Source organism: Aethalodelphis obliquidens, unplaced genomic scaffold (genome assembly GCF_003676395.1).
Source record: "Aethalodelphis obliquidens isolate GAN/ISIS:26980383/991018 unplaced genomic scaffold, ASM367639v1 scaffold8, whole genome shotgun sequence".
In the NCBI taxonomy this organism is placed as follows: Eukaryota; Metazoa; Chordata; class Mammalia; order Artiodactyla; family Delphinidae; genus Aethalodelphis; species Aethalodelphis obliquidens.
In genome coordinates this window covers 27,289,418-27,304,602 of record NW_020837952.1, presented here as the reverse complement: position 1 = coordinate 27,304,602, position 15,185 = coordinate 27,289,418, and the positions used below count along the sequence as shown (strand labels likewise).

General features: G+C 36.8%; 1 protein-coding gene across 8 annotated transcripts in view; it reads left to right on the top strand.

The window, feature by feature from the left end:
- LIN7A (lin-7 cell polarity scaffold A) overlaps positions 1–15,185 on the top strand; it is a 378,990-nt gene that overhangs the window by 65,161 nt on the left and 298,644 nt on the right. The gene's annotated exons all lie outside the window — the stretch shown is intronic.

The following is a 15,185-nucleotide window of genomic DNA, read 5'->3' as shown; positions in this document are numbered from 1 at the left end:
AGCTTTCTTAAGTCTTGACAGACTGGGTATTAAGCAGTAGTGTTCACTGGCCAGATTAGCCTTGGAGAAAGTACGCCCATATGGCTTAACTTTTGTACAACTTCCATCTGAATGGCCTTGGACACTTTGTTCTTGAATTCATTGAGCAAGCACCGGGGTGGCTGTTGAAGGAGACTGATTAACATCTATAGGTCAAGTCATCTTACCTACATGATTATTAAGAGTCTATGCAGTGTATGCCCTTTGGTGAGGCAGTGTATATATGGGATACAATTACCTTCACACTCAGTGATTACCTAAAAGGTTCTCCTCTGCTGATCTCCCATTTACTCCTCCCCTAACGTCCCTGTTACTTATGCTCCAGTTATGTTCCTTCCATGTTCATCACTATTCAGTAAATCTTTTGAGACCATCTATTAATTGGTATATACAGACTTATGACGGTTTGACCCATGAGTTTTCGACTTCACGATGGTGCAAAAGCGATACACATTCAGTAAAAACTGTATTTCAGATTTTGAATTTTGATCTTTTGGGCTAGTAATATGCAGTATGATACTCTCTTGTGGTTCTGGGCCATGGCAGCTAGCCTCAGCTGCTGGTCAGCCACACGGGGGTAAACAACTGACACTTTTACAACCGTTCTATATCTATACAACCATTTTGGTTTTCACTTTCACCACAGTATTCAAGAAATTACATGAGATATTCAGCACTTTATTATAAAATAGGTTTTGTGTTAGATGATTTTTTCCCAGCTGTAGGCTAGTGTAAGTGTTCTGAGCACGTTTATAGTAGGCTAGGCTAAGCTATGATGTTTGGTAGGTTAAGTGTGTTAAAAGCATTTTCGACTTACAGTGCTTTCAACTTACAATGGGTTTATCAGGTTGTAACCCCATTGTAAGTTGAGGAAGATCTGTATCCATATATCTTGTCATTTCCATCACCAGCAAAGTGAAACACTAAATGTACTGCTCAAGCTTCTACCTGCTAGGAAGATCTCCCACTGTCTTCCAGGAACCTAATTGAGTGGAGTTGTTATGTTATATTTTGTAGTTCTGACTGGTTGCAAATCTGTTTTCTTTCTTTTTTTTTTTTTAAGATTTTTTTTTTTTGATGTGGACCATTTTTAAAGTCTTTATTGAATTTGTTACAGTATTGCTTCTGTTTTATGTTTTGCTTTTTTGGCCCCAAGGAATGTGGGATCTTAGCTCCCCAACCAGGGATCGAACCTGCACCCCCTGCATAGGAGGGCAAAGTCTTAAGCACTGGACTGCTAGGGATGTCCCACAAATCTGTTTTCTTATGTAAACCACCCTTGGAAGTTTCCTTTCTCATACAGTTGTTTATAGAAACTCCCCATGAGGTCGCAATGCATATTGAGAGGGAGGTGGCAATGGGTGCTGCCTGCAGAATTTAGAGGGGCCTTTTTCTCAATGGTGGGGGGTGGGGTGCAAGATGTAGCAATTTATCTTTTACTCTGGAGGGAATATGTCACCATGACCTAGGCTACTGGCACTTTAGAAACTTCACCGAGATAGCAGGCCCCAGAATAATCCTGGAGATTACTTCCTAACTTCTGGCACATCGTGCGTCATGACAAGGCGTCTGAGAGATTTCTTGACTCTTGCCAACCAGACCTAAAAAGAATGTCATCAGTGTAGTAAACCCCAAACCCTATGGGTTGAAGAGATGCTTAAGATTCCTATAGAGAATTCCTGTGGTGAGGCATAAAATTAAAATAACTCTGCTAGGTACAATTTAAAAAAAAAAAAAACCTGTTACCAGTAATATTTTTTATGGGTATAACTTCAGAGACAGACTGCAGGTTTTGAATTTATGTGAGTTACTATTTTAGGAAGATTCAAAATTGGGTGAAAAATTATTTTCATATCTAATAAGCAGATTTATAAAATAAAGCCAATGAATAAAAGTGATATCTAAGAATAGGATAGGAGTATTGCATAAAAAGAATAAATAATAATGTAAAATGGCAAGAGGTAACAAATAGAATCATAGGATAGAAGTTAGAAATTAAAAATAAATTTTAGAGAGATAACGAATATGAGGCAAAAGTACGGATAAGGGGCTTTCCTGGTGGCGCAGTGGTTGAGAGTCCACCTGCCGATGCAGGGGACACGGGTTCGTGCCCCGGTCCGGGAAGATCCCATATGCCGCGGAGCACCTGGGCCCGTGGGCCATGGCCGCTGGGCCTGCGTGTCCGGAGCCTGTGCTGCGCAACGGGAGAGGACAAAAAAAAGAGGCCCCCCCAAAAAAGAAAAAAAAAAAAAAAAAAAAAAAAGTACGGATAAGGCAGAGAAAAAAAAGCAATGATTATAAAGAATGCTAGTATAATCTACTTATGAGTTATTCTATCTATCATAATTATTTTTGTTTTTAAATTAGTAACTATGAAAGGGAAAATATCCCCAGTGGTAAAAGCATATATGACTGGTATAGAAGAAAAAAAACCATTTTGCTACAGTGCTGATACCAGAAAAATCATAGATTTTATTTGAAATTTAAATGTGCCCACTGTTCATTTTTATGTAGACATTTAAAACTCAAATATACTGATTCATTATTTTCATTTTCTTAGTTGCCATTGTTCTGAAAAAAATTTAAGTATTTCTCTTGAATAATTCAACGTCATTCTCTCCTAGTAAAGTTAGTCACCTTCGTGCTACTGTTATAAATTAGAAAGATGTTTCTGGTTTTAAAATAGCTTTCTTTGCTTCAGCTGAAACATAATAAATACAAAAACATGTATTTTCCCCCAAATTTCTTCCAATTGAATGTTATTTAATAATTCTTTTAGTATTTAACATTCACATTTTATTACCTTTATTTTATGGCAATGTACATATAACAGACTTTTAAAAATCAGAATATATGTCTAGATTCTTTAATTTTGCTAAGTCTAAAAGTGTCAGCATTTCACATTCTTAATACTGCAATGCTGGAAGGGATTGAGAGAGAAGCATCATTAAAAGTTTGTATTAGGCATCCATGTAGTAGGATTGATACCATGTTGACTATAGTATGAAACGTAAGTGCTCATTTTCATCTGGTAACATATAATCTAATTTATAAGCCGCTCCAAATCCCTCCTCACTTTATATACCTGTGAATAAAAAACTTTTTAATCTCATTTCATTATTTTATAATTTGTTTTGTATTTTATAACTTATAGTTCTAAGTATTTGTCAGCATAAGAGTTTAAATGACTAGCATTCTGTTCTTTGTTTTACTTTCAGATTTCAGCTCTGCCATTTTTTAAATTACAATTTTATTGAGATATAATTCACATACCATAAAATTCAGCTATTTAAAGTGTACAGTTCAGTAGTTTTTGGTATATTCACCACTATCTAATTTTAGAACATTTGGTCACTCCCGAAAGCAACCCCATAGCAATCATGACTTGTTCCTCCTTAACCTCAGTCCCTAGAAATCACTATCTACTTTTTGTCTCTATGGATTTTCCTATTCAATACATTTCATATAAATGGAATCATATATGTGGCCTTTTAATCTAGTTTCACTCACTAACAATGATATTTTCAAGATTCATCTATGCTGTAGCATGTATCAGTACTTTATTCTTTTAGGGAGGAATAGGACTGTAGGACTATACCACACTTTGTTTATCCATTTATCAGTTGATTGACATTTAGGTTGTTTCTACAGTTTGGCTACTATGAATAATGCTGCAGTAAGTATTAATAAGCAAGTTTTTGTGTGGACTTGTGTTTTCAATTGTTTGGGGTATGTATATACCTAGGTAGGAGTGGAAATGCTGCTTCTTATTGTAACTCTATGTTTAACATTTTGAGAAAATGTGAAACTGTTTTCCAAAGTGGTTGTAGCATTTTACAGTCCCATCAGCAATGTATGAGGGTTCCTGTTCCGCCACACCCTAAGCATACTTGGTATTATTTGTCTGTTTTGTTTTAGCCCTCCAAGTGTGTGTGAAGTGGTACTTCATTGTAGTTTTAATTTGCATTTCCCTAATGAATGAATGGTGTTGTGCCTCTTCACATGTATCTTTTTTCTCTTTGGTTTATCGTCATTGGAGATAGGTCTATTAAAATCTTTTGCCCATTTGAAAATTAGATCATTTGTCTTTTTGTCGTTGAGTTGTAAGAGTCTTTTGTATATTCTGGATACAAGTCTCTTATCAGGTATATGATTTGCAAATTTTCTTCCCTTTTGCAAATATTTTCTTTCACTCTTTGGGTGGTCTTTTTACTTTACTGATGCTGTCTTTTGAAGCCAAAAGTTTTGTTTTGATGGAGATGAACTTATCCATTTTTTTCTTTTGTTGCTTGTGCTATTGGTGTCATATTTAAGAAACCATTGCCTAATCCAAAATCACAAAGATTTACTCTTATGTTTTCTTCTAAGAATTTATATTTTTAGCTATTACATTTAGGTCTCTGATCCCTTTTGAGTTAATTTTCATATATGGTGTGAGGTAGAGGTTCAGTTTTATTCTTTTTTTTTTTTAAATAAATGTATTTATTTATTTATTTGGCTGCGTTGGGTCTTCATTGCTGCACACAGGCTTTTTCTAGTTGCAGCAAGCGTGGACTACTCTTCATTGTGGTGTGCAAGCTTCTCATCGCAGTGGCTTCTCTTGTTGAGGGGCACAGGCTCTAGGTGCACAGGCTTCAGTAGTTGTGGCTCACGGGCTCTAGAGCACAGGCTCAGTAGCACCAGGGAAGTACCAGTTTTATTCTTTTGCATGTGGATATCCAGTTTCACAGTGTTTTTTATCAAAAGACTATCCTAATTGTTAATGCCTACAACTAGCATTTCTATTTGCTTGTTATTCATCTATGAAATATATATATTTAACATAACAGTATAAATAAATATACTGAAAGTACACCGATCAATATAAATAAATTGCATTCTTCTTTGAAAAAAATGTTTTAAAATGACCCAGACTAAAAGCTTTATGAATGTCTTTACCTATCTTAGCGTGTACCTACTTTGCTTAGTGGAAACGTTATTTTCTCTTATCTATGTTTGTTGGCGACTTAGCACCATTCCTGAATCATTCTATTCTCTGTCTGTTTCCCTTGCCAACAAGATTATGGCCTAGATTTACCAAGAAAGGTGCTCATGTGGGAAACAAAATGCATTGCTCCTGGTCAACAGTGGGATGTATTTGAGCTTAATTGGATGTTTTTGCAGTAGCCTCTGAGAATTTCTCTGCAAATTATCTGCCTTGAAGCTTCAGGCAACTATAAACATATGTAGTGGATCCCTACATTTCCTGAAACTGCCTGAGTCGCAGAAAGCTAACAGCGAATCTGAAAGTTATGGTAGCTGTTCGTTACCTTTACTCTTCCAACATACACAGTGGTTTTCCAAGCTTCCAATTCTTTGTATTAAACCTCTTCCTTCTTGGACTATTTAGAGTAATTTTTGTGTTTCTTTTTGAAGTATAACTGATATATTTATGTTGGAGGATATGCCACACACATATTTTTAAGTACTATGGAATCAATATTATACCCACACATTTAAGAGGTTTTTTAAAAAAAAAAAAAAAACCTTAACTATTTATTTATTTTATTTACTTTGGCCATGTTGGGTCTTCATTGCTGCCCATGGGCTTTCCCTAGTTGCAGCGAGTGGGGGCTACTCTTTGTTGCAGAGCGCAGAGGCTACTCTTCATTGCTGTGCATGGGCTTCTCACTGCGGTGCCTTCTCTTGTTGCGGACCATGGGCTCTAGGTCAGCAGGCTTCAGTAGTTGTGGCATGCGGGCTCAGTAGTTTTGGCTCAACAGCTCTAGAGCGCAGGCTCAGTAGTTGTGGTGCACGAGCTTAGTTGCTCCATGGCATGTGGGATCTTCTCGGACCAGGGATCGAACCCGTGTCCCCTGCATTGGCAGGTGGATTCTTAACCACTGCTCCACCAGGGAAGTCCCCTAAAACCTTAACGATTATAAAAGCTTTCTCATGCTGTCATCTTCCTTGCCTTGATGCTGCTGAAGCTTCGTCTGGGATATCTACAAAAGAGGGAAAGTTTTCCACTCATACTCCTTGCTGAAGTCACTGACTTAGTGCCTGTGGCATAATGGGCTCTGCTTTCTATCCCCTGAAAAACCATAGCCCACTGAATTTTCTTCCTCTTTTCACCAGATGTCTCCTCATGGACAATATGTAGAACCTTCTCTGATTTCTTATGGGAGGACTGAGTCTTTGTGGGAGTGCATGGAGAGTGTCTTAGTTTCTATTTTTCACCTTGGAAAAAGAGTTCCCAGAGTGTTATTTTCTCTTCATTTTGTTTTCAGCCAATTGTCCAGTTCTTTCTTTTATAATACATTCTGGTAATACAACTACAACCGAGGTACGTAGATAATGGAGATTGATGGAGATGTTGATATCTATAAACACACGAGTAAAGGCTACATTTTCTGAGAACCAACTATGTTCTAGGTACTGTATGATGCATTTTACATTATAATATTTTTAGTGGATATTATGTTCAAGGCTATGCTAAGGAGTTTATAATCATTATTTTATTAATTCTATGAGGTAGGTACTATTATCATTTCCACTTTACTGATGAAAAAAACAGATTTTAAAAAGGTTAAATAATATCCCCACAATCATAGAGTTATTATGTAGCAAAAACTAGGTTTCAAACCCAGGTCTGTGTGGCCTTGAAGCCCATATATTTTAGATTAGTCAATTCTGTGACTTATATGTGTGCATATATTAAAGAAGTTTATACCTTCCTTCTTTATTATTCCAATCCATCCTCCATTACCATGGGGTGCTTGTTTGTTTCTTAAGCAACTAATACAGTCACCTCTTGTTCATGAATTTTCAGTGGTTCCCTACAACCTACACTCTTTAGTATGGCTCAAAAGCCGTTTGGTGATTTGACCCCTTGAACCTACTGAGTCTTACTTCCCTTTCCTCCTCCAAACTGTATCTTATTCTAACATGTTTTCCCTCTGTGTGACACACTTACATGACTGGCAAACTCCTAATCATTCTTCAAGTCTTGTCTCCAAACATCACCTTCTCTGTGCAGGTTCTATTGATTCGCTTTCTTCAGGGAGACTTGGACAGAACTTCACCTCTACTCTCATTGCTTCTTGCATATTTGTGTGAGCAAAGTATACCTCTGTAATAGGTTTGTTGTGAAGATTAAATAAGATTATCCATGTAAAAGACTCAACAGAATGCCTAGCACACAGTAAATGCTCATCAAAATGTTAGTTATTATATTTGTATTTTTATTACTAAGCATTAGCCAAAAATATAAAATTAGAACATTGCAATTTTATTTAGTTTTTCTTAAAGCTTTCCATTTTTTATTGTTCTACCTTTTATATTGTAAATTCTTTTACATAGTGTTTGTGTTTCTGACCAGAGAAAATCCTGGGAATATTATAGGCAGGGCTTGTTGGCTAATAGTTCCCTGCTGCTAAGGGTGTCTAGTTGGTTATCAAACCAAATTTGAAAAAGTTCTTAGACCCCTATTTGAAAATAATTTGTTACGATGATGTACCTGTTGGTTTGTATTTAAATAGTGTGATGGGCTGGGAAGATTTGAAGTGAACCAGCTGAGCGTCTATGGTCATGGCAGAGAAGAAGCATAGTTTCAGTTGCTCAGCTCTTTGAAGGGAGGTGGTGCTAGGCCTACTTTCAGGGACAGCTTGATGGAACCACTCAAGCTCCTTGCCTGCTCTGTTGGCTGCCACCATGACATGCTGATAAAGATACCATCACTTGACTGAAAGGAAGAAGAGGATACAACAGGGACTCACAGACTGATAGGATATACCTACTCCTTCAGATAGGGGAGCTCATGCAGTGTGCCCTCAGTGAGAGCCAACAAAAAAGTGGTCTAATGTTCTTAAACTGAAAGTAAGTAGGTATATGCGACTGTGTCATGTCTTTCATCCTAAAGCATAAAAGAACTTGACACAGACATGGAGTCAGGTTTACAAGCTGAGTAATAACATACTTAGGCATTACTAATGCACTATCTTTTTAATCTTTATAACCACAATTCTTAACAATATTTTTGTCCCAATCAGACATTGGAGGAAGATACAAGGAGAGATGAGGACAAAAGGAGGGGGGGAGGGAGACATAGAGAAAGGAAGAAGGAAAGAGGGAGGAAGAAAGAAAGGAAGGAAAGGAGGGAAGGAGGAAATAAAAAAAATGAAAGGAAAGTTAAGGAAAGGAAGCAAAAGGAAGGGATGGTTGGAGGTGACATTTCTCCCTTTTACTGACTACACCACACCCTGCTTCATTTTCCTGTTGCCTCTACCTCTGGATTGTTTTCTGCTAAAAAGTGTTTTTTCTCCTTATCTTTTAACATTATGCCACCCTGCAACAGCCAGTTTCTTTTGTAACCCTTCTTTTATACTCAGAGCTGTTATGGCAGACATAACTAGAGCTTCCCTGGATAGACAAGAAGAAAATATATCCTCGTAAAGTCAGGAACGCCCATGTGACTTGCTTAGGTCCATTAAATGTGAGCAGCAGTAATGAGTGCCACTTTGTCTTCTTTCGGATAGAAGCATTTCCGAGTGGAGAGCAAATGTTCATGCTCTCCTTCCCTGCCAAGGCAAATGTGGAAGCATCATGCAGATCCTTGTGCCACCATGATACACACAGCTTTCTGGCTAAACCAAGTTCATATATATAACACAAATAAACAGTAAACGTTATTTTAAGCAACTAAGATTTTGGCATTGTTTACTGCTGCAACATAACCTTTAATATTTTGAATACAAACATACCTTTTCATTATACACATGGATCTGAAAAAGACATCAGTCCTCTCAGTCCAATAAAAGGTCCCATTATATTAATTTGACCACGGATAAAGGGAACTTCCTAGACATATATTTCTTTTTCATAAAGTTGATCAGTTGGGCTATACATGTCATTAGGTACACTGAGTTTCAGCCTGACCTCACAGTATTATTGGTCTGTCTCTCAGTATCTTGGCAGAAATTCTTTATCAACTTCTATACTTGTGAGTGAAAAAGACGGTTGCATGCCCCCATTAAAGCAATAATATAGAAAAATCTCTGGCTTACAATGGATGGCTACCACACGTAGAATAGCCACTCTTTCTATCTATTTTAACTTTTATCCTGATAAAAGACAGATTCTTATGACTAAAAGAATTCTTTCTTAGTCCAGCACCCTTCTTACAAATAAGTTTTTTGGTTCATTGTATTCCTAATTATACACAGTTCTAGCCTAGCTCCTCAGGTCTGACATAGTCGAGCGTTCCTTTGGTTTCTGTTTCATAGTACTAAAAGTTAGCTGTAGTTACTCACAGATTTTAAGAAATGTAGGAGTCTGGGTCATTCTGGTTTCCTTTTTCTTGCTGCAGGAAAATCAGAGATGTGCAAGGAGCGGAACTGTTTCATTATTTCCTAGGGATGTGTCTATAGTTCTAAACTAAACACATCAGCCTGACAACAATAATTACTTTCCTGGAGAGGAAACCCTCAAAAACCTTAGCGTTCTTCATTTATTTATTTGTTGAACAAATATTTACTTTATGATGATAGGAGTTCAGGTAGTTTTCCAAGTACTGGGGGCCCTGCCATCATGGGGATACCAAATAATATACAAAAAACCAAATGAACTAGAAAATGTTGGATAAACAATTATTGGACTAGGCAGTGCCTGGGGTGGGTCACTTTAGATTGGGTGGTCAGCAAAGACTCCTTACTTAATTAGTGTGATTTAGCACTTATTACTGGGCTCTTCCAGGTGAGTACACACTTGGAAGCAAAACAAAAACAAAAATAGTAGAAGACAGAAAACTGCCCTCCAAGATATTAGTGAATTGGGGAAGAACTATGACCAAATTGACTCCAGAGAACCTGTTCAGCTCCTGTTTTACTACTCACACCATACCCCCTTCCAACAGTCAGGCCTGATCCAAATCTGGTCACATCAGTTTCTATCAGAATAAGATGGGGGGGGGGCGGGGTTTAATGTGGTGAATCACACTGCAATCTGACTCTGCCTTTGGCTCTGAGCGATGCCCCAGGCATGGAGAACGTGTAAAGCCAATCCATTTCAGATCTGAAAATATCATCAATATTATATTCACTAAACATGCTCATTTTTATCACAGTGCTTTTACTGACAGATATGAAAAGGCAAATGATCCTAATCAGAACCAAATTTTTAAAAGAGTCAATGAAAAAAAGTTCAAGTGCCTTGGAGTACCAAAGATATCTTGTTCTGTGTTGACAGCAAATGAAACAGTCATTTAGAAAAACTAACAGTGTGTGGATTAAGTGGTCAACAAGACTTAATGCACAGTGGATTTGAGTCTTTCATTGGCATCTAGGAGGGCAGTTATTGAGTCTCAGCGCATGGAAAGTTAAGAAGTCTCCCTCTGAACTTTTCGCGCATGCTAATGCAGAGGATGACTCTCCAAAAGCTAGGCAATCATTTAGCTGACACCTACAAACTGATGGAGAAAAGGAAAAGGTAGCCACAATTTATTTAGTGCTTTTGGTGGCTACTCATCCCTGTTGCCCTCACATATCCAGCTGGAATATTTCACCAGGGCATCAACCTCTGCCCTTATATACACTCTTCAGTTATGTTCAGGTCATTCTGCAGCATTTACTGGGACATAGACATGGAGGCTCCATGGCTGTGGTTATAGTTTATCAGTTCAGGAGAGTAGTGTGTATATTCCCATAAGACAAGTAAACACAAACTCATAAAAGGTTAAAAGTGCATATTTACAGAATCCCTTTCTACAGGCAAATTTAAGAGATGGAGAATTCTGTGCTGTAACCATATTCGAATTATACATGCACAACCTCTTTGATAAAATAAAAAGGATAGAAAAGAAAGGACAAAGAAAGAAAGTAAACAAAGGATTCTATCATCTTGCCTCTGATATTTTTTAAAGCTTTTTATATGGTAAGATCAGCAAAGAAAAGATAATGTCAATACTGGGAGGAGATGAAGGGAAGAACCAAACGCTGGAACACAGGTTGAGAGCCTCTGTGGCATACCCCCTTAGGCTAGGACATAAATTAATCCATTCCCCAAGGGTTGCTTCACAAGAGCAGACGGTCTATTAAGGCAAGGCTGAGAGACTGTCTTATTTATTGTGTGGGTTTTTGTTGTTTCTTTTTGTAACTAAAGCATAATGGACTTTTTTTCTCCTATATTTTCATTTGCACCAAGGTTATAAAAGTGATCTGAATTGTATATTAGCCATTTTACATCCTCATGAAATCTCTCAATATGACGCTTTTGAAAGTGAATGATTATGCGAGGTATGTTTAGAATAGCAAAGTTGTACTGGGAAATGTGAATTGCATTTTTGACATTTATCCATAAATTAATTACTCAAGTATTCATGCATAACGGGAAATTGTTGAATTTTTTTCATATGTTAATTATTGACCAAGATCTTATTAATATTTAGATATACATCATTCCGGCATTATTTTCTTATATGGAGTATATCTCCAGAAATAAAATATGAGTCTCTAGGGTAATTGAAAAGCCACTACATTTTACAATTATCAGATAAAGTCTAAGGTGATAAATATTGCTTTTAAAACACCTGGGAAACTATAATTTCTAAAAATAAATTGTAAACTAAGCATGATTTTATTTTGCAGGGCTTTGAAGCTATAAATCAATTTATGCTTGCCTCTCTATTCATTTAACCTATGGTTCCCTCGCTTTCCTATTTCCAAGGAACTCATTCAAGTATCCCAGGAAGTGATAATAATAACCCCTCTGTATCTCGCAGCGGCTACTATGAAGATAAATGGAATAATATATGTGAGCATGCTTTGGGATACTTGAATGAGTATATATACTGATTTGAAAGAATACATAAATTAAAAAGTGGCTATGGGCTTCCGTGGTGGCGCAGTGGTTGAGAGTCCGCCTGCCGATGCAGGGGACACGGGTTCGTGCCCCGGTCCGGGAAGATCCCACATGCCGTGGAACGGCTGGGCCCGTGAGCCATGGCCGCTGAGCCTGCGCGTCCGGAGCCTGTGCTCCGCAACCGGAGAGGCCACAAAAGTGAGAGGCCCGCGTATCGCAAAAAAAAAAAAAAAAAAAAAAAAGTGGCTAATATTGATTTTTATTGAGGAACTATAGAATGAACATTTAATAAGATTTTTATACTTTAATTCAGATAAAATTTCATAAATATATTCAACATATTTCAATAAAAGAATCAGTGATTTAACACATCCTCTGATTCAGGTGATTCAGAATAAATGCTATTGATTTCCTCTTGACTTTGTTATTTCTGATCACTCTAGTAAGTCCTCATGTGCCAGCACTCACTAGCACATTTGCTGGTCTGTTGAGCCTAGATTCAGAAACACACCCATATCCTCCTACCCTGTGTTACAACTCTAAACAGTTAAATCAGAGGCTATCTAGAGTTAACAAATTATATTCTTCACATTAAATTTTAAAAGCCATTGTGTTATCTTCAATCTTAACTGTGCTATTTTTAATCCACCATTTTACTCACAAATAGAGAAGAGTAATGATGTAAGTTATCAGAAAAAACAGATAATCCATTGATCTTTCCAGCAGAATAAACAGTTGTGTGCAATGGGGACAGTTGTGAGGATTGTAAAAATGTGGCTGTAACTGGGTTGAATTTATTCTTCTATGGCTTTAGTATATTATTGGAGGGGAGTCCCAGCTGGGCTCTCCACGCCCCCTCCCTGTGAAATTTTGGCTATTCATGGTTTCAAGGTCGTCAACAGTCAGAAAATGAATGCAGATTAATATAGGGAATTGAATTTAATTCTCATTACTCTGGAGAGATAGCACTGGGAATGGATGCTATACTTGCTTGTCTAATAGATCCTTCTTCTGTGTCCCCAAGGCACCTTGCCTTCAAAAATATTTTCACTTGGGCAAATAAATAAGCCAGACTATGACATATATCCTTTAAAAGACCAAAGCATGGACTGTGCACTTTAACCCTCAGCATCTAGAGTAGTGGCTGGGATGGAGTGAATGTAATATAAAATATATGAAGAATGAATAAAAAAATATTCATTAGCCATTTTAGATCTCAATTTGGAAAAATGTTACTCTTTTATTCTGACATCAGATAAAATTAGAAAAAGAGGCTTGGAAAGGAACTTGGGAGAAAGTGATGGAATTCAAATAGTCCTTTAAAACATAGATTGCTTTCTTGGGGAAGGGGAAATACCTTATTAGGCTATTCAGTTACACATATATAAAGCAAGCACTCTGCCTCCTGTTTTTTGTTCTTGAGGGAAACTGGTGCAATTATTTGGACCTTTTTAATCAGAACTCTCCTTGTTCTTTCCTTTGCCCAAAATGTCTTTCTCTCTTTCTGTTTTGTTTTGAATGTTTACAGCAAGATGCCCTGCACTGGCAAAGTATTTGCCTTTGTAAAGATTGTGTGTTCTTCTTTGGGAAGTTACTTATGAAATAAAAAGAGCTGAGTCTTGGTCTTATAAGATGATGAAATCTGACCTTTAACTATGAATTAAATGATGGGCCATTTGTAGGGAATCTATATATCGCAAACACTGGTCAGGCCCCAGGAAAGGCTACTTCACATCGCTTGCCCTGTGTCTTCAAAACAAAGGCAACTGCTGTTAGTAGGTGTGGAGGTTTATGTGTTGTACTGCTGCTGAAGTTTGAGACAGACTACACTTCCAAGCACAGGGATGATTCGAGTGGGAAAAGATAGAAGGCAACTAACTTGTTGAATTCACTCTCTTAGGTATGCAGTAGAATCTTGCCTAACAAAGTACCATTTCCCAGTCGTACTGAATGTCCATTTTCTTGCTTCCTGTTCCAATTCATAGTTTCTGAGGTACTTTCATATTGTGCAATAGTTGTGACAGTCACTAATGGAGACTGAAAAACATTTTACAATATAAAACAATTCATATTTCTCTTAAATTTGAGTATAAGTCAGTCTATACCTACACTGTCAATATGGTAGCCACCAGCCAAAGTGGCCATTGAACACTTGAAATGAGGCTGTTCCAAAATGCTATAGGTGTAAACACTGGATTTCAAAGAGTTGACAAAATAATGTATTATATCGTAATAATCTTTTATATTGATTATTTGTTGAAATAACATTGTTTTTGGGTATGTTAGTTAAAACATTATTAAAATTAATTTCATCTTTTATTTTTACTTTTTAAATTGTGACAAGTAGAAAATTTGTAATGACATATGTGCTCACATTATATTTCTATTGGACAGTGCTGGTCTAGACCTAATATGTGTGAACTGTAATACCAAACCCTCACATAGGCACCTAGTAGGACACTAAACTCTAGAAAGCAGAATAGTAGTATTTGCTACAACTACTAGTGTAAAAATGTTTAGTAAGATTTAATAGAAATTTCAAAAAGTGGTTAAAATTTTCTATTTTATTTAGTTAAAAGACTAAAAATAAAATACATTATTGAAATTAGTAATTTCAAGGGCGAGTTCATGAAATAGCCCTAAATGTGTTGCTAAAGAAGAAATATGTACATTCAACAATATGGCCAAACACCCAGAATAATTATTCATGCTATGGGGAATTCCCTGGTGGTCCAGTGGTTAGGACTCTGTGCTATCACTGCCGAGGGCCTGGTTTCAATTCCTGGTTGGGGAACTAAAATCCCACAAACTGCATAATGTGGCCCAAAAAAAAAAAAAAAAATTATCTGTGCTATATATTCTACTTTGAACTGCAAAAAAAAAAAAAAAAAGCCTTCAGCTATATCAGTATAGTGGAAAATTTTTTAAAGATATTTGGTGGAATAAATACCAAATCCCACCTTATCACCATTCTCAGACTCACTGTGGAAATGTCTACTACATGCTTTTAAAACAAGATACACTAGAGGAGTTAAGGAAAACAACAAGGTTCTCAAATAAAACCTGAATGATGAAACCACACCCTAAACACAAGGAATGCTGAGTAAAGGGAAGGCTTGAAGGTCTTGCTCTGTTTGGGGAAAGATTTGTGGAATTTCTGTATTTCACATGTTATCCAAATATTATACCAAACCATTATCTTGTTAAATAAAGTTAATTAGTCCATACATTGCCCCAGAAAGCCCAAATTCTTAAGAATTTGTCTTAAGCACAGAATTTTTCTATCTTCTTTGACCAATTCCATAATAGGT